Here is a 19252-nt window from a genome sequence, read left to right on the forward strand (position 1 = left end):
AAAATTATGAGGGGTATAGACAGAAGAAATGTAATAGGCCTTTTCCACTGAAGTTAGGTGAGATACAAATGAATAGACATAGGTTAAAGGTGAAAGGGGAAAAGTTTAGGGAAAACATAAGGGTGAACATCTTCACACATAGAGTGGTGGGTGTGTGCAACAAGCTTCTAGCTGAAGTGGTAAACATGGACTCAATTTTAACATTTAAGAAGAATTTGGACAGATACATGGATACGAGGCATATGGAAGGATATGGACTGGGTGCAGATCATTGGGACGAGGCAGAATAGCTCAGTACAGGCGTGCAGGGCCAAAGAGCCTGTTTCTGTCTTGTAATATTCTATGTTTCTAATTCACAATATTTTAAAACCAAATTTCCCAGCAAAGGTTCAAATTTTATTGGCATATTTTAAAAATAAACCATCTGCTCCTTTAACAGGCCATTTAAAGCCTGTACAGAGCTGTCGATAATCTGACTGTGTGGATGGACCCCATGGGAGAGCGCTGAGACTTCGCTGTTAAGGTTTCCATTTTATACATTGCTGATGAGATGACCCCTCATTTTGGGGTGGCGTTTTTAATGTTCAATGGCCATCTTATATGCTGGCGTATATGGCGATAGAGGGAAGTTAGAAATGTGGCTTCTTTACTGATGGCAGCGATGTAGGATCCAGGCTCCTAATTTATGGTTGTGCCACCATCATGTACTCCTATTATATCCCCTGTAACTCGCCTGGTGCTTCTTTCTCACTAACCACTTCCTCTTGGATGCCTATAGTTTGGTGAGACTTGGACACATTGGTGAGAGAGACACCGGGTGCAGTCTTGTTGTGGGCCACTGAATGCTAGCATACTACACTTCCAAGTCTACAATGACAGAAAAGGAAGAAACGTTAGAATGGTTCATGGGATGCCTTGAAACAGAGCTTGCATTGCAAGATACAAACACTGAAGTATTTATGAGGGCTCACTATTCGTGAGGAGAAGCAACACCTCAACACTAGAAATGAAGCAAGCCTGTTGTATCCACCCACTCATTCCAAGCCCTTTTAGGTGGAATTTCCAGCAAGAGTCAAGGTTTTGAATTTTTTTATTCATGTCTGTTGCATAGTAATAACAAATGTTTTACTTGCCACAGTGAAATAAGTTTCATGTGGTCTACAACATGTCCAGCCATTCTAAAGATGTGTTGTGTAATAATATTTACGTACAAAGCACTTTAAAGATGTAAGTAACTCAAGGTTTTCAAATGTAACTGCAACTTGAATATTTGCTCTGCTGGAAGATGGAGCATAGGCAATCAAATTTGTAGTGAATTTTGTCAGGGCTTGTCAGAAGTCAAACATGGGGTAAGTTTATATCAGGAACATTCCTTTTACTCGATCATTTCCAGACAACTTCCCTTAAGCAAACGTTCTTCTTTAATTGCTCCAAATTCCACCATTGGTGTTGGTTTCTTGGCTCTGGTCACCACCTGATCAGTGTGTTCTGATGTCCTCTGGGAAGATGCTTGTCAAATGGCGAAGAGATCAAACCACCTCACATCCATCCCAACCAGCAGGACGACCTACACTCTGACAACTGCTCAACCGGCAGTGCTCCAATATTTCCTAATATTTTGTTTTTGACATGACAGCCAATGTTCTTGTTCCAATGTACCAGTACTTGTGTTACAGTTGAAAAGCAATGTTTTCAATCAATACTTTTGAGACAATGCTTTTCTTTAATTTTGGAACATGTCCTGAATTTACATTGGATTCCTAAATATAAGGCAGAAAGCTTTTCAACTTTTACTCTAGTTGTAATACAGTATCTTTTTGTTAAACTAGACTGAGTGTAATACACACATGCTTATATTACAACTAGAGGACTGGTTGTCTTAAACAAAAAGTTCACGGCAAAAATTAAAGCTTTCTCAGAAAAATACAATAAAATCCTTGTTTTCCAGAATTCAAGCAGCTGGCAAATAAAAAATTGGAAAATAAATAGGTAAAAAATATGAAAGTTTAAAATTGGCATCCATAGTGATTAGTTCACCAATCATGCCACACAAAATCTCAAGTAATGGGAAACTTCACTCATCTAGCATCTAACAATCTCCATAGGTGCCAGATACCAGGGGTCTGTATCAAGAAACACTTGAAACATAGCCTGTTGCACAGATGGCAGAGTGCAGGTCCTGCTGTTTGGGATAGTTATGAGGTGATTTCACCTCTGTCATTCAACATCCGAGCATGCCATCAGCACGACACAAAGCCGTAAAACACCTGGACAGCAAAGTTGCATATATCAGGATGCTCTTTATCGACTACAGTTCGGCATTTAACACCATCCCCTCAAAACTGATCAACAAACTCCAAGACCTCTGTAATTGGATCCTTAATTTCCTCACCTAAAGAGGCAATGAGTCAGCATACAGGAGGGAGATCGAAAACTTGGCCAAATGGTGCACCAATAACAACCTTGCACCCAACGTCACCAAAACCAAGGAGCTAATTGTTGACTTCAGGAAAGGAAAACCTGATGTGTATGATCCAGTGATCATTAGGGGATCAGAGGTGGAGAGGGTGAGCAAATTTAAGTCCTTGTGAGTCACTATCTTGGAGGATCTTTTCTGGACCACACAATAATGGCATCGTGAAGAAAGCACATCAGCACCTCTACTTTCTCAGGAGTTTGTGGAGGTTTTATATGACATCGGAGACCCTGGCAAATTTCTACAGAAGTGTGGTGAAAAGTGTACTGACCAGCTGCATCATGGACTGGTATGGGGACACCAATACCTCTGAGCGTAAAGCCCTGCAAAAGGTAGTGGACACAGCCCAGGACATCACAGGCAAAATGCTTGTTACCATAGAGAACATCAATGGGAACGCTGACATCAGAGAGCAGCAGCAATCATCAAGGATCCACACCACCCAGTACACAATTTGTTCTCGCAGCTACAATCAGAAAAGGGATATAGGAGCCACAAAACTCCACCAGGTTCAGGAAAAGCTGCTCCCCCTCCACCATCAGACTCCTCAATGACAAACTCAATCAGGGACTCATTTAAGGACTCTTACTTTTGCACTTAATTACTTGTTTTATTTTCTCTTCTGTATTGCACAGCGAGTTGTTTACATGTGTACGTTGAGAAGTTTTTTTTTTTGCACCATCAGTAAGTGATAATTCTGCCTCACCTGCAGGAAAAGGAATCTCAGAGTTGTATGTGATGTCATGTACGTACTCTGACAACAAATCAGAATCACACTAAATATAAAATGATATCTATCTCTGACAGAGCTAACTTTTCACATCTCGACTGAGGTGAAATATTTATATTTCAAATATCCGCAATATTTTTAAAATCACAATTAATTTGAAAATTCCGAGACACCGAATACAAAGCCTACATTATTTCTTTGTCCACACATTTAAAATTAGTTTTAAGAAATGCATTTAGCGAAGTTAACACATTCCTACAAATCCCTTGTTTTCAATAATATTCTATTTTTCTCTGGAGTGAAATTATTATTTCCTGGTTATTTGGAATCATTCTGGAGACCCATCAAGGAACTTCCCAGGCCAAGTCACCTTCATGGCCCTTCCCAGGCCAAGTCACCTTCATGGCCCTTCCCAGGCCAAGTCACCTTCATGGCCCTTCCCAGGCCAAGTCACCTTCATGGCCCTTCCCAGGCCAAGTCACCTTCATGGCCCTTCCCAGGCCAAGTCACCTTCATGGCCCTTCCCAGGCCAAGTCACCTTCATGGCCCTTCCCAGGCCAAGTCACCTTCATGGCCCTTCCCAGGCCAAGTCACCTTCATGGCCCTTCCCAGGCCAAGTCACCTTCATGGCCCTTCCCAGGCCAAGTCACCTTCATGGCCCTTCCCAGGCCAAGTCACCTTCATGGCCCTTCCCAGGCCAAGTCACCTTCATGGCCCTTCCCAGGCCAAGTCACCTTCATGGCCCTTCCCAGGCCAAGTCACCTTCATGGCCCTTCCCAGGCCAAGTCACCTTCATGGCCCTTCCCAGGCCAAGTCACCTTCATGGCCCTTCCCAGGCCAAGTCACCTTCATGGCCCTTCCCAGGCCAAGTCACCTTCATGGCCCTTCCCAGGCCAAGTCACCTTCATGGCCCTTCCCAGGCCAAGTCACCTTCATGGCCCTTCCCAGGCCAAGTCACCTTCATGGCCCTTCCCAGGCCAAGTCACCTTCATGGCCCTTCCCAGGCCAAGTCACCTTCATGGCCCTTCCCAGGCCAAGTCACCTTCATGGCCCTTCCCAGGCCAAGTCACCTTCATGGCCCTTCCCAGGCCAAGTCACCTTCATGGCCCTTCCCAGGCCAAGTCACCTTCATGGCCCTTCCCAGGCCAAGTCACCTTCATGGCCCTTCCCAGGCCAAGTCACCTTCATGGCCCTTCCCAGGCCAAGTCACCTTCATGGCCCTTCCCTGGCCAAGTCACCTTCATGGCCCTTCCCAGGCCAAGTCACCTTCATGGCCCTTCCCAGGCCAAGTCACCTTCATGGCCCTTCCCAGGCCAAGTCACCTTCATGGCCCTTCCCAGGCCAAGTCACCTTCATGGCCCTTCCCAGGCCAAGTCACCTTCATGGCCCTTCCCAGGCCAAGTCACCTTCATGGCCCTTCCCAGGCCAAGTCACCTTCATGGCCCTTCCCAGGCCAAGTCACCTTCATGACCCTTCCCAGGCCAAGTCACCTTCATGGCCCTTCCCAGGCCAAGTCACCTTCATGGCCCTTCCCAGGCCAAGTCACCTTCATGGCCCTTCCCAGGCCAAGTCACCTTCATGACCCTTCCCAGGCCAAGTCACCTTCATGACCCTTCCCAGGCCAAGTCACCTTCATGACCCTTCCCAGGCCAAGTCACCTTCATGACCCTTCCCAGGTCAAGTCACCTTCATGACCCTTCCCAGGCCAAGTCATCTTCATGACCGTGATACAAATTTTGCATCAGAAGTGCAGAATGACTCTGTAATGTCAGTCTGGGGCATAAATCAGACAAGCTTTGCATTCATCTTCAACTGTTCGGCCATTCCTGCCCACACTGCAAAAACACCCAACATCTGCCAATTCCAGATCTCCATTTTTCCCTCAGCAACAATGCCACCACTTGATTCGTCAGCCAACACCACCCACTGCACACCCCTCCCACTTTATTTCAATGAAACATTAAGATGAAAACTGAACAATGGGATATCTTCAAGATAGCATCTGCTTCAATTTGATACTTTAACCAATACTGCCTGGTAGAATCACCTTATACAAGATGTTTTAACTCACAATCATCAGATTTAGAAGAAATATTGTTGTCAAGTCAGTCCAATATCTGGGCTGAAAATCTTCTATCAAAATAAAATGTCTTTTCACGTTCAACATAATTTTTCATCTTGAATGTTTTGACAACAGTATGTGTATCAAATAGCCCGAGCAACCTGGCTCTGGTCCCAGTTCATTTAAACAACATAATCCCACCAAGCCTATCTTCTCCAAGATAAATAATTCTTGAAGGTTAAACTCAGTACAGATGTTGAAGCAGGAAAGAGATCAATGCCTAGAAATTAGATTGTACTTTCTGTTGTGTTGAAATGTGGTTGGCACTTAGCACTATTAGTAAATTGGATCCTTTGCAAAAAGACTCACAAAATTGGTCAATTGAAACAATGCATGAAGTGATTTAGGTCCAGGAACAGCGCATCAGATCTGGACCTACATGATTCGTAATGGGATCTCAAAGCTCCTCAGAAAAACCTCTGGCAGTTCTCAATGAAATTGAGTAAGTTATTCCAGAATATTTATATATATTTATTTGGTTATAATTTTATCTCTGTGATTATTATGTGCTGTGAGTTATGTATTATGTACTCTACGGTGCAGAAAAATACTGTTATGTCTGGCTGTAAATGTTCAGTCAAATGAATTTGAAATTAAATATACTGCCATTTATCAGGAAAGTCATAGATGTTGCAGTAAGTAATTTACATTATTGGATCAAGGATTTATTCATTCATTATACTGGACAACAAAGGCTTTGCTTCCTGAATGATTTTAGGTGTATTTTATTGATTTTAAGCTGCTGATCATGAAAATCACCTCAAAACTTACCTTTCACATACCATTTTTTTTAAAGACATAACCCATTTTTGTGACTTCATGTCATATTTTAAGTCTTATTCAAGCATACAAAACCATGAAGTGAAACAGGTCACTGAAAATTCAATTGCTGCATTCGCACTTGGACTTCTTCCCGGCTGATTTTGGTGCAGTGACTAACATGGTGAAAGGTTTCACCAGAACATTGCGACCATGGAAAAGTGGTATCAGGACAACGAGAATCTATCAATGCCAGCTGACTATTGTCGGACACTTGCACAGGAGGCATCAGATGCTGAGTACAAATGAAACTCAGCAGCAAAACATTCTTAGGTCAGTTGAACCAACTCAAGGTGCGACAGTGATTAAATGTGCTAAATTCCATATAATTTAATGTTTATCTAACTTCCTATGTGATTCAACAAATCTGAAATTCTCATCATCTGCTTGAAGTTATCTATCATAATCCCCAATTTTTTCAGGAAGCAACCCTTTTGAAAATAAATTGTGTTATCAATGTCATTGATAAGGTGACTTGGCCTGGGAAGGGCCATGAAGGTGACTTGGCCTGGGAAGTTCCTTGATGGGTCTCCAGAATGATTCCAAATAACCAGGAAATAATAATTTCACTCCAGAGAAAAATAGAATATTATTGAAATAAATTGTATTATCAATGTCATTGTGCCTTCACAACAGAAGTGGAGGATTTTTAGGTATCATTTGGGCACGAATCTGATTATTGGTGTATTCTGTTGATCTCAAAAATTGGAATGCACAAAGCTTCACTAGGTTTGCTTAGAAAATATGATTTTGTAGACTCCATGCTGACAATGCTAGTCTCCTCTACTTAGAGGGTACAAGTTATGTGGCTATGGGTGTTAAACAGGAGCATGCCTCTGGAATCTTGTTTCTCCTGCTCCAGTTCCACCAGGCTTTGCCCCATTCCCCTCTGACTCCAGGTCTCCTTGCATGAGCTGTTGACCTTTTGGCAATTTTTTGCAACACTGTATAGCATACAGCACATAACAATGAAATCTCTGCATCCGGGATATTCACTCGACTGATTTCTGGAATATAATTTCAACTTAAATAGGCCAATTGTACCACTATCCTTACATGGTTATTGCTTTATCTGCTCTCCTCTCAGCTGCTACGTTCAAGTATGAACTGCTATTGAGAGCAATGCTAACCGTTGTCATGCGGAATCTATACTTCTGAGCAATAATGCACCCCCCTCTTGGGTGAATCACATGCCCTTTCAGTACTGACCAATATTGGGCCATTCGTTGCTGAAGATGCCAGAGTCAGGACTGAACCATTAGAATGATATTTTCACATCGAACTCTCCTGTTTAATCCTGTATCTCACTTAACCCCATCACAACCAATTTACTTTTCACTGTTCCCCAGCCTCTTACTCCATCTTTTGCTGGGTCCCTTTCTTCTTTCAGATATGTAAAGAAGAACCAGGGAGGGGTGGAAAAGAATGAATGCAGTGATGATGGCATGGTTAGCGGAACGCCGTTACAATGTCAGCAACCTAGGTTTGAATCTGCCGCTCTTTCAGGTGTTTATGTGTTTTCCTCATATTTGAGGCTGGAGATGCTCCCCAGATCCAGCAGTGTCCTTTATGTAGCAAGGTGGAATTAAATAACCAATGTTTTAGGCTTGAGCCCTTCATCAAAGCATGAGGGGATGCAGGCAGGTATCCAAATAAAAGGGTGGGGGGGGGGCGGGGAGGGGGGATGGCAAAGGAATGAGATAATAGATGAAGGGAGGGAGGGGACAGCAGCAGAGGGGGAAGATGGATAGCTGGGTGGGGAAGGGATGGGAGAACTGGAAAGACCGAAAAGAGGGAGGGGGAAGAATAGGCGAGAAATTAATGTTAATGCCATTTGGCTGGAGACGGAAAATAATGTGTTGTTCATCCAATCTGCGGGTGTCTGGGTGGGACAGTACACAAGACCATGGACAGGCATGTGATCTGGGACTGTGACTTGAATTGAAATGGTTGGCTACTAGGAGGTCGCTGTGGTTGCGGACAGAGAGGAGGTGCTCATCTCCCAATTTGCAAATGGTCTTTCTGACGTAGAAACCACTACAAAGGGAGCACAGGATGCAGTAAATGTGTCCTGGAGATACACAAGTGAAGTGTTGCTTTACTTGAAAGGCCCATTTTGGACTCCAGAACATGGTGAGGGAGGAGGTGTGTGCACAAATGTTGCACCATCCTGCCCTGAATGTTTAGGAAACAGAACCAACACTGTCACCAGGTTTTAAATTTCTCATCTTTGCCTTGCAATCATACCAAACTTTCATCTTATGCTGAGTGGCCTTTAAATTCTCCTTTGCCATTTCAAACTTCAATCAACTGATCCTTAAAGACATAATCCAACAAATTTAAATGCACATCATTACACTGTTCCTTTAATAACATTAAAGGGCCTCTCACCCCATGTCCAAAACCCAACTCGAATGGACTAAAACCAAGCAAGTCTTAGACAGCAAATAAACTTTTTCATCCCAATCCTTCTCATTCTCAAAACAATAAGTTCTCATCATGCTTTTCAGAGTCAAATGTAATCTCTCCAAGACCCCTTGACTCTCTGGAATGGTATGCAGAAGGTAAAATCTGCTTAACTCTCAATTTATAAACCACTTGAAATAAACCTGACAGAAAATTACTCCTTTGATCTGACTGAATTTGTCGAGGCAGGCCAACCAAGGTGAACAACTTTAACAAAGCCTTCACAATTCCCTTTGTTTTAATGTTTCTCAGAGGTATGTCCTCCAGAAAACATAATTGTTAACAAATACTGATTCCTAGATTTGGTTTTTGGCAATGAGCCAACACAGTCCACAATCACTTTTGAGAAAGGCTCACCGAAAGCAGAGATAGGTTGAAATGGTGCCACGGAGGGACCCTGATTAGGTTTAACCACCGCCTGACAAGTGTGACAAGCCTGGCAAAAGCTTACTACATCCTTACTTAAACTAGGCCAATTGTTTTATTCATAGTTTTCTTCATCCCAAGGTGACCATTAAAAGGTGTGCTAAGAGCAAAAGGTATAATTTCATCTCTATAGGCTTTATGGATCACAACCTGCCAAATCTTCACTAGTAGGAACATACCTCCTCGCCAATACCTCCTCGCCAATACCTCCTCGCCAATACCTCCTCGCCAATACCTCCTCGCCAATACCTCCTCGCCAATACCTCCTCGCCAATACCTCCTCGCCAATACCTCCTCGCCAATACCTCCTCGCCAATACCTCCTCGCCAATACCTCCTCGCCAATACCTCCTCGCCAATACCTCCTCGCCAATACCTCCTCGCCAATACCTCCTCGCCAATACCTCCTCGCCAATACCTCCTCGCCAATACCTCCTCGCCAATACCTCCTCGCCAATACCTCCTCGCCAATACCTCCTCGCCAATACCTCCTCGCCAATACCTCCTCGCCAATACCTCCTCGCCAATACCTCCTCGCCAATACCTCCTCGCCAATACCTCCTCGCCAATACCTCCTCGCCAATACCTCCTCGCCAATACCTCCTCGCCAATACCTCCTCGCCAATACCTCCTCGCCAATACCTCCTCGCCAATACCTCCTCGCCAATACCTCCTCGCCAATACCTCCTCGCCAATACCTCCTCGCCAATACCTCCTCGCCAATACCTCCTCGCCAATACCTCCTCGCCAATACCTCCTCGCCAATACCTCCTCGCCAATACCTCCTCGCCAATACCTCCTCGCCAATACCTCCTCGCCAATACCTCCTCGCCAATACCTCCTCGCCAATACCTCCTCGCCAATACCTCCTCGCCAATACCTCCTCGCCAATACCTCCTCGCCAATACCTCCTCGCCAATACCTCCTCGCCAATACCTCCTCGCCAATACCTCCTCGCCAATACCTCCTCGCCAATACCTCCTCGCCAATACCTCCTCGCCAATACCTCCTCGCCAATACCTCCTCGCCAATACCTCCTCGCCAATACCTCCTCGCCAATACCTCCTCGCCAATACCTCCTCGCCAATACCTCCTCGCCAATACCTCCTCGCCAATACCTCCTCGCCAATACCTCCTCGCCAATACCTCCTCGCCAATACCTCCTCGCCAATACCTCCTCGCCAATACCTCCTCGCCAATACCTCCTCGCCAATACCTCCTCGCCAATACCTCCTCGCCAATACCTCCTCGCCAATACCTCCTCGCCAATACCTCCTCGCCAATACCTCCTCGCCAATACCTCCTCGCCAATACCTCCTCGCCAATACCTCCTCGCCAATACCTCCTCGCCAATACCTCCTCGCCAATACCTCCTCGCCAATACCTCCTCGCCAATACCTCCTCGCCAATACCTCCTCGCCAATACCTCCTCGCCAATACCTCCTCGCCAATACCTCCTCGCCAATACCTCCTCGCCAATACCTCCTCGCCAATACCTCCTCGCCAATACCTCCTCGCCAATACCTCCTCGCCAATACCTCCTCGCCAATACCTCCTCGCCAATACCTCCTCGCCAATACCTCCTCGCCAATACCTCCTCGCCAATACCTCCTCGCCAATACCTCCTCGCCAATACCTCCTCGCCAATACCTCCTCGCCAATACCTCCTCGCCAATACCTCCTCGCCAATACCTCCTCGCCAATACCTCCTCGCCAATACCTCCTCGCCAATACCTCCTCGCCAATACCTCCTCGCCAATACCTCCTCGCCAATACCTCCTCGCCAATACCTCCTCGCCAATACCTCCTCGCCAATACCTCCTCGCCAATACCTCCTCGCCAATACCTCCTCGCCAATACCTCCTCGCCAATACCTCCTCGCCAATACCTCCTCGCCAATACCTCCTCGCCAATACCTCCTCGCCAATACCTCCTCGCCAATACCTCCTCGCCAATACCTCCTCGCCAATACCTCCTCGCCAATACCTCCTCGCCAATACCTCCTCGCCAATACCTCCTCGCCAATACCTCCTCGCCAATACCTCCTCGCCAATACCTCCTCGCCAATACCTCCTCGCCAATACCTCCTCGCCAATACCTCCTCGCCAATACCTCCTCGCCAATACCTCCTCGCCAATACCTCCTCGCCAATACCTCCTCGCCAATACCTCCTCGCCAATACCTCCTCGCCAATACCTCCTCGCCAATACCTCCTCGCCAATACCTCCTCGCCAATACCTCCTCGCCAATACCTCCTCGCCAATACCTCCTCGCCAATACCTCCTCGCCAATACCTCCTCGCCAATACCTCCTCGCCAATACCTCCTCGCCAATACCTCCTCGCCAATACCTCCTCGCCAATACCTCCTCGCCAATACCTCCTCGCCAATACCTCCTCGCCAATACCTCCTCGCCAATACCTCCTCGCCAATACCTCCTCCTTGACATAATAACCCATTGGCACTTTCTTAATCTCCTTTTTAAAGAGAGCCTTGTGCCTCACCTCAGCAAGATCAGGATCTTCATTTTGCCTTGCTATCAACTCCTGTCTGGATGACAGCAAATCTGTACCCTTAAATTTACTATCAGTGCTTGGGCCTAATAAAGAAAATTGCTCATCCTTCACCAGGTCATTTCCACCTGAATTCTGTTTTTGCCTATCACAGACTTTATTTTCCATTAAATCATTGACTTTTTTTTAAGATATTGCCCTTGTTATAGTACAGGCTGGGTAAATATCAGAGCCCCTCTCTGACTCATCAATGACTGGCTTAGCTGTCATTCATACTGTAAAAACAACCTTCCCCTCTGTGAAGTCATTGCCTAGCAACAGTGAGATTCCTTCCACTGGCAAATTCCACCCAACTCCTATAGGTCCATTAACCAAGGTTAATTTTAACACTATTCTGTCCAAAGGAATGGGCTCAGTATCACCTCCGACACCTCTAATCAAATTTAATTTGTCTGTGTCAGTTTCTTCACCAAATTCCAAAACACTGTCCAACACAAATGAGCAGCTCTAGTATCTTGCAAGATTTTCACTGGCACTTGTTTTAACTCTTCTTTAACTGAAACCAAACCTTCGGTCACAAAAGGTTGGAGCATATCCCTAATTTTATTAGTAACTTTGGATCCTTCTTGGATTTTCTTTCTTTGGCTTGGCTTCGCGGACGAAGATTTATGGAGGGGGTAAAAAGTCCACGTCAGCTGCAGGCTCGTTTGTGGCTGACAGGTCTGATGCGGGACAGGCAGACACGATTGCAGCGGTTGCAGGGGAAAATTGGTTGGTTGGGGTTGGGTGTTGGGTTTTTCCTCCTTTGCCTTTTGTCAGTGAGGTGGGCTCTGCGGTCTTCTTCAAAGGAGGTTGCTGCCCGCCAAACTGTGAGGTGCCAAGATGCACGGTTTGAGGCGTTATCAGCCCACTGGCGGTGGTCAATGTGGCAGGCACCAAGAGATTTCTTTAGGCAGTCCTTGTACCTTTTCTTTGGTGCACCTCTGTCACGGTGGCCAGTGGAGAGCTCGCCATATAACACGATCTTGGGAAGGTGATGGTCCTCCATTCTGGAGATGTGACCCACTCTGCGCTGCTGGATCTTCAGCAGCGTGGACTCGATGCTGTCGACCTCTGCCATCTCGAGTACTTCGACGTTAGGGATGAAAGCGCTCCAATGGATGTTGAGGATGGAGCGGAGACAACGCTGGTGGAAGCGTTCTAGGATTTTATACCTTGCTTTAAATACAAGCATTCGGTGCTACCTGTGTGTGTAGTACAGATTCTATCACCAATGTGTATATGTACAGATGGTAGTGTAGGATGACTGTGATTGGCTGAGAAGTGTAGCCACACCTACTGGCAGGCGTTAAAGGATTGCTCCTAGCCAGACCAGGTCATTCTGGACTGGTCGACCTAGTTGTGATATGCTCCAGTCTTTTAGTGAATAAAAGCCTTGGTTTGGATCAACAAGTCTTTGGTTCTTTTGACGCACTCTACACTGTGTTTCTCTCTCCTTTTTCAGTACATACATGACCAGCCTTTTTACAGTTGGGACAAAGGGATCCAAAGGTTTCTCCTTCACCAACTTCCATTCATCTTTACCCCTATTAGTACTTCCAAATTTACCACCACCTTACTTGGATTATCCAAGGTTCACTTTTGAAAAACTGCCCGATGTCCGCTTAGGTGTTAAAGCACATCCAGCTGCTAACTTAGTGGATTCCAGCCAAGTGTTCGCCTCCTTCTAATCCAAGTTTGATTTAATATCATCAGGAACATATCTTTTAATTTCCTCAATTATTATCAATTCTCTCAATTGATTATAATCATTATTTACAGTCTTCGATGTCCACCACCAATCAAAACACACAACCTTTTCAAAAGCAAAACCTGTATTAGATGGGGTAGTTAATGTTTTTTAGAATTTCTCTCTGTTAGCCTCTGTAACTTTGTAACATGAGAGACCATTGGTCTAGTGGCCAATTTAAATACACAGCCACTTTCTCAAAGTGCTATATCAGCTTCCTCAAATGGAGGAACTAACCTAACTTCTATTGACCATACACCCCTCACCATGACCAAGGATTTGATTTTGGGTCTTTTCTTCTGTCATTTTCTACTCCAATGTTTTCCAGCTCATGTATCCTAATTTTCTCCTCTGCCTCTAGTTCTATTTCTAATCTCTTCAGTTCCATTTCTATGTCCAATTCTTTTGTTTCTCGGCCACCTCCAGTTCTAATCTCTTTAATTCCAACTGTATTTTCTCAGAAGTTTTATTCTTGGGAAACTGCTTTAACACTTCTTGGTCAAACTTTCCTTCTTCTCTGGAGTATTCTGCTATTTTCCTCCTAATCTCTAACTTTTTCATTTATGGTAAAAGTCACCAACTCGCACTTTTTGGGCTTTTTCAAATTCTCAAGCAAGGCTAATGCTAAAAATCCCTCTTGGCTGCTGATTTGTTGGTGTTGATTTCACACACAACACTAGATTTAATCATCTTTACCAAAGGAATTTCCTGGACCAGACTAGAATTTCCTCAATCACCCAGCCCCAGCTTGATTCAGACTCAGACAAAATTGATCACCAATCAATCAACCTCTAAGCTCCCAAATTTGTTTAGATCCCTTGGACAACCCCCCACTTTGTTTAGATCCCTTGGACAACCCCCCACTTTGTTTAGATCCCTTGGACAACCCCCCACTTTGTTTAGATCCCTTGGACAACCCCCCACTTTGTTTAGATCCCTTGGACAACCCCCCACTTTGTTTAGATCCCTTGGACAACCCCCAAATTTGTTTAGATCCTTTGGACAATCCCCCACTTTGTTACGTCTCAATTCAAAAGGGTTGAATTTTAACTAAATTTATTAATAATAACATCTTAACCCAATTAACCCCACTATAAGTATCCTATAACAAATATACAGATATTGTATCTTCATAAACAGTGTGGATGTAAAAATAAAGCCAGACCATTATAGACTGTCCCCAATATTCAGAAAGAAAAAAATTCCCAAAAACCCCAAGTCAGTCAAATAATTCAGTCCAAAAAAACAGTCCAGAGAACACAATCTCAAAGCTCATTGTCCAAATTCAGTTCCCCCAACTGAATAACAAAAGGATGTTGTATTGAACGTTGGAGAGAGAAATGACTGATGTTGAGTTGTCGTAAGCTTATAAACTATTTTTCAAGAATTCCTTAGATGAATTCCCTCGAGTCTCAAATTGTCATTTTTAACCTTTCATTATCTTATGAGGCATGTATGGCCAGCACTTTTTGTGTCCTACCATCTATTTTCTCAAGCAGTGAAACGCAGAAGCTACATTTTGCAAGCAGAGCCCCACTTGTACTCAAAGAGAAGCCAAGGTCAACTAATTTTGAAAATAAATTTGAATACAGCAAATATATTGAAGATAGGAAATAGTAAAAGAGACCAAAATTGATTTCCTTAAGGGTTGGAGTCTTTCTTTTTCAGTTAATTCAGGTTCCCAATAAAACACAGACCCCTCAAGCAATACTGAAAACTAAATAGAAAGATACCAGTTATCATATTTTCATTCCCTGCATAAAATAAACATACGACAGATTCCAAACACCATTGGTGCTACAGCGATAAATCCAAAACAAAAGCAATATCAATAAATAACTGAATTGAAGGCTACAAGGTTAAGATTGTAACCGGAAGAGCAAATAATCAAATGGATGTGCAACAATTAGATAATTAAGGAAGATTTTAATTAAATCATTCACTGATTGCCAAATCACTAAATTAAATATTATCAGTTTTACATTGCATGTTTGCAAATTTTTACTTATCAATCTCCTCTCCAAGGATAGGTATTGAAATTAAAGCTATCCATAAGCATTCTCTTTGTACCTTGGTGGAAGAAAATGGTTCAGGTGACCTGGGAATAGCTTGTAGCTTGGAAAGATGTTCAACATGGAGGATGAAATGCAGTGGAAGCCTACTGGTAGGCCAGCCAATATTCTTTCTCTAAAATAGCACCAAAAGATGATATTTTAAACATTATTTAAATACAAGATTTTGTTACACAATGATTGTTAATGACATTGGCCAAATTACACCATTGCCTACATTTCTAAAAGATTTTTGAAATAATTTTGGGGATATCTTGAACTCATGTAGGTATTGAAGTGCCAAAAAAAACTGCATCGACTCTGCAATACAGAAGGAGATTATTTACTCCATCGATTTTCTACTGCTCTTTCAAGGAGCCATCCATTTAGCCCCTGGACATACAACACATTAAAATCCAGGCTATTCAGACTCGTCAGAATGAGATTGATATTAATTCCAGTTCTCTGCAGTCATAGAACAGGCCCACTATCTGAAGAGTGTGAGGTTCTCCCTCTTGCAGAATGGCTCAAAGTACACCTATAATACCCTCCCATTTCTATTCTCAATTATTGAATGTAGCATCAGGAGTAATCCAGAGTTTGGGCCTTTGAAGTTCTCCTTAACCTTATTAAATTCTGATTACCGACACTGAATCCACTTTCTCCTTATTTTGTTGGTTTTTAAACGAACCCCAACTTTTCACTATTCTCCTTCTTTCTGCACCCTCTTAATAACCTTACTCAGGAAGGCATTGCATCAGATACACTTCACCCTCCGAGTATCATGGCTGCTGTGAAGCCAATGACAGAAATGCAATTAGAAAACAATGGAACATGTTATCCAAAGTAAATTGATAGATGACTTCTTTGTGCCTGGTGAGTGATGAGGTACTTTTGAAATTTCAGATTTACAGTATCTACATTTATTTTTGTATATTTGTGGTGCCTGGTCAGGTAACAGGTTTTCTCATGTCGGATGAGCAGCTAGTCCCACAGGAAGAAACTTTCAAGAGCTCAGAAGACACATCCCTAACTGAAATGCTTTTGCAGTTGATTCTTCTAATGCTCAGAATTTCAACTTAGAGCACTTCTTCTTTGGCTTGGCTTCGCGGACGAAGATTTATGGAGGGGGTAAAAAGTCCACGTCAGCTGCAGGCTCGTTTGTGGCTGACAAGTCCGATGCGGGACAGGCAGACACGGTTGCAGCGGTTGCAGGGGAAAATTGGTTGGTTGGGGTTGGGTGTTGGGTTTTTCCTCCTTTGCCTTTTGTCAGTGAGGTGGGCTCTGCGGTCTTCTTCAAAGGAGGTTGCTGCCCGCCAAACTGTGAGGCGCCAAGATGCACGGTTTGAGGCGTTATCAGCCCACTGGCGGTGGTCAATGTGGCAAGCACCAAGAGATTTCTTTAGGCAGTCCTTGTACCTTTTCTTTGGTGCACCTCTGTCACGGTGGCCAGTGGAGAGCTCGCCATATAACACGATCTTGGGAAGGCGATGGTCCTCCATTCTGGAGACGTGACCTATCCAGCGCAGCTGGATCTTCAGCAGCGTGGACTCGATGCTGTCGACCTCTGCCATCTCGAGTACTTCGACGTTAGGGATGTAAGCGCTCCAATGGATGTTGAGGATGGAGCGGAGACAACGCTGGTGGAAGCGTTCTAGGAGCCGTAGGTGGTGCCGGTAGAGGACCCATGATTCGGAGCCGAACAGGAGTGTGGGTATGACAACGGATCTGTATACGCTTATACTTAGAGCACTTATGTATTTATGAAATCACTGATTCCAATTCCACACAAGATAAAATAGGAGAAATCAAATGGGACTTCAAAATAGAACAGTGGCCCAAATTTAACATTAAACACCTCAGAAGTCTCATGACAGTTTCAGAGAAATGCATTGGGTAACCAACACAAACTGACTTGATAAGGGGGAAAAAAAGGCTTGCTTTTTTACCTAATGCTGAAAATAGCAAGATTGAATGAAAATGAACCACAAACTGGTGAAAATGTCAGCAATTTAATTATTCTGATTATGTGTTTCATCAAAACTAAATTTGCGAAGGATTATTTTCATTTCTAATCTTCATCACACAGTTGGTGTCTGGAGTAATTATTCTGCCTGCATGGTGGCACTAACGAGAGGAACATTTTTATGATCATGTCTCATCCGAGTGGAAAGCTGTCAGCACTCAAAAAAAGTGATTGCACACTGCTTACCAATCAGGGAAAATGATGAAGGGGAGGCATAGATGTGAAATCCAGTAGTTCCTTGGAGCCAAGCTGTGAGTTTTTTTTTTAAACTTCAATGCAAAATCTAGCAAAGCTGCAGTTGAGTTTGGAATTTGGGGGCACAAGGCAAATGATACAATAGGTTTTGTGACTTAGGACTTAGTCAATCTATGGCCAGCACCTAGTAAAAGACTAGGCACATCACCCATATCTGTATTGCCTAAAAATTCCTGATGATCTCAAGACCAGTGAGGGACCCCAATTTAATGAATGCATTGAGGTTCCAAGCAACTTAAGGCTCACTCACAGAATGTACCAAGCATAGCTTGGAAAACCAAAGAATGGCTGGAATGTGTGGGTGACAGAAATAGATAAATGCAACAATATAATGTTTTAATATTTTACATAATATGTAAATTTAGATGAAAATAACATTTTAAAATTATATCCAGTATAGAAAATCATAACTGATAAAGATGGACAAAGATTCACCTACAAAGAATCTGAATATATTTGTACTTTGCTACTTGGTCCCAGAGAATTCAAAATGAATTTTAACGTGTATTAAAATTTACCAAATGCACAAGTAATAAAAAAGACTTTAAAAAGGCATGTTTTACTAAGGTGTATCAGTATATCTGAAAAATTAGTAGTTAATAAGGTGTACCACAATATTTTTGCATACTAATAGCTGTTCACAATTAAAGACTGCAAAACTCTGAAATATTTCTATAATCCTGATATCTAGCTGAATTTTGCAAAGTACATTATTAGAGCACGATTTTCAAACTAAGGTTGTGTAAAGACCAGGAATGACCACCCTCCATGCAAATCAATAACTCTGAGGTAGAACGGTAGAGAGCATCAAGTCCCTTGGACTCCACCTATTGTGGACACACATCTCCTCACTTGTCAGGAAGTCACTTCCTGATAAGACTGAAGTGGGCAAGGCTACGGGCCTTCATCATGTCAACCTTCTCCAGGAACTCGATCGAGAGCATCCTGGCCAGCTGCAGTGGTACAGTTGCTGCAGAGAAATGGATCGGAGGTCAATCCACAGGACCATTAGAATAGCAGAGAAGATCATGGGAATATCCACCCCCCACATTGATGTGATCCATCCAGAATAGTTGTCTGAAGAGGAAGCGCAAAATCATTGAGCACTCCTTACACCCTGCACACAGCATCTTTCAGCTACTCCCATCGAGGAAGAGATGCAGGAGTGTCAGAGGTGACACCACCAGGCTAAAAAACAGCTTCTTCCCAGAGGCAATGAGAATGCTGAACACCCAAAGGAACTGCTCACTAACCACCCAAGACTCTTATATTCACAAAACAATATTTATTTCCAGACATGAATACTTGTCCTGCATCTGTATTGTTTGTCTGTATGTGTGTCATGTCTGGTTGTGTGTCTGTATGTTTTACACTGAGGACCGGAGAACGCTGTTTCTTCGGGTTGTACTTGTACAATCAGCTGACAATAAATTTGACGTGTTATTTGTAAATGCAATATATTTAATTATGGTTAGTAATGCATATCGGCATCAACCAACAATGAATGATATTATCATTCTGAAAGATATTGTTCAGTTCTTTTTTAGGGAGATTGATAGCTAATTCCTGTTTTCATGAGGC

At 43.6% G+C, this 19252-nt stretch overlaps 1 long non-coding RNA gene across 1 annotated transcript; it reads right to left on the reverse strand.

Moving 5' to 3' along the window:
- Positions 1-374: 374 nt before the first annotated feature.
- LOC138743873 (uncharacterized) lies at positions 375-11782 on the reverse strand. The gene is made up of 2 exons (XR_011345085.1): positions 11542-11782; positions 375-867 (listed from the first exon to the last, which is right to left on the reverse strand). It is a non-coding gene; the product is annotated as an uncharacterized lncRNA (long non-coding RNA).
- Positions 11783-19252: the final 7470 nt, after the last annotated feature.

Source organism: Narcine bancroftii, chromosome 10, assembly GCF_036971445.1.
Source record: "Narcine bancroftii isolate sNarBan1 chromosome 10, sNarBan1.hap1, whole genome shotgun sequence".
In the NCBI taxonomy this organism is placed as follows: Eukaryota; Metazoa; Chordata; class Chondrichthyes; order Torpediniformes; family Narcinidae; genus Narcine; species Narcine bancroftii.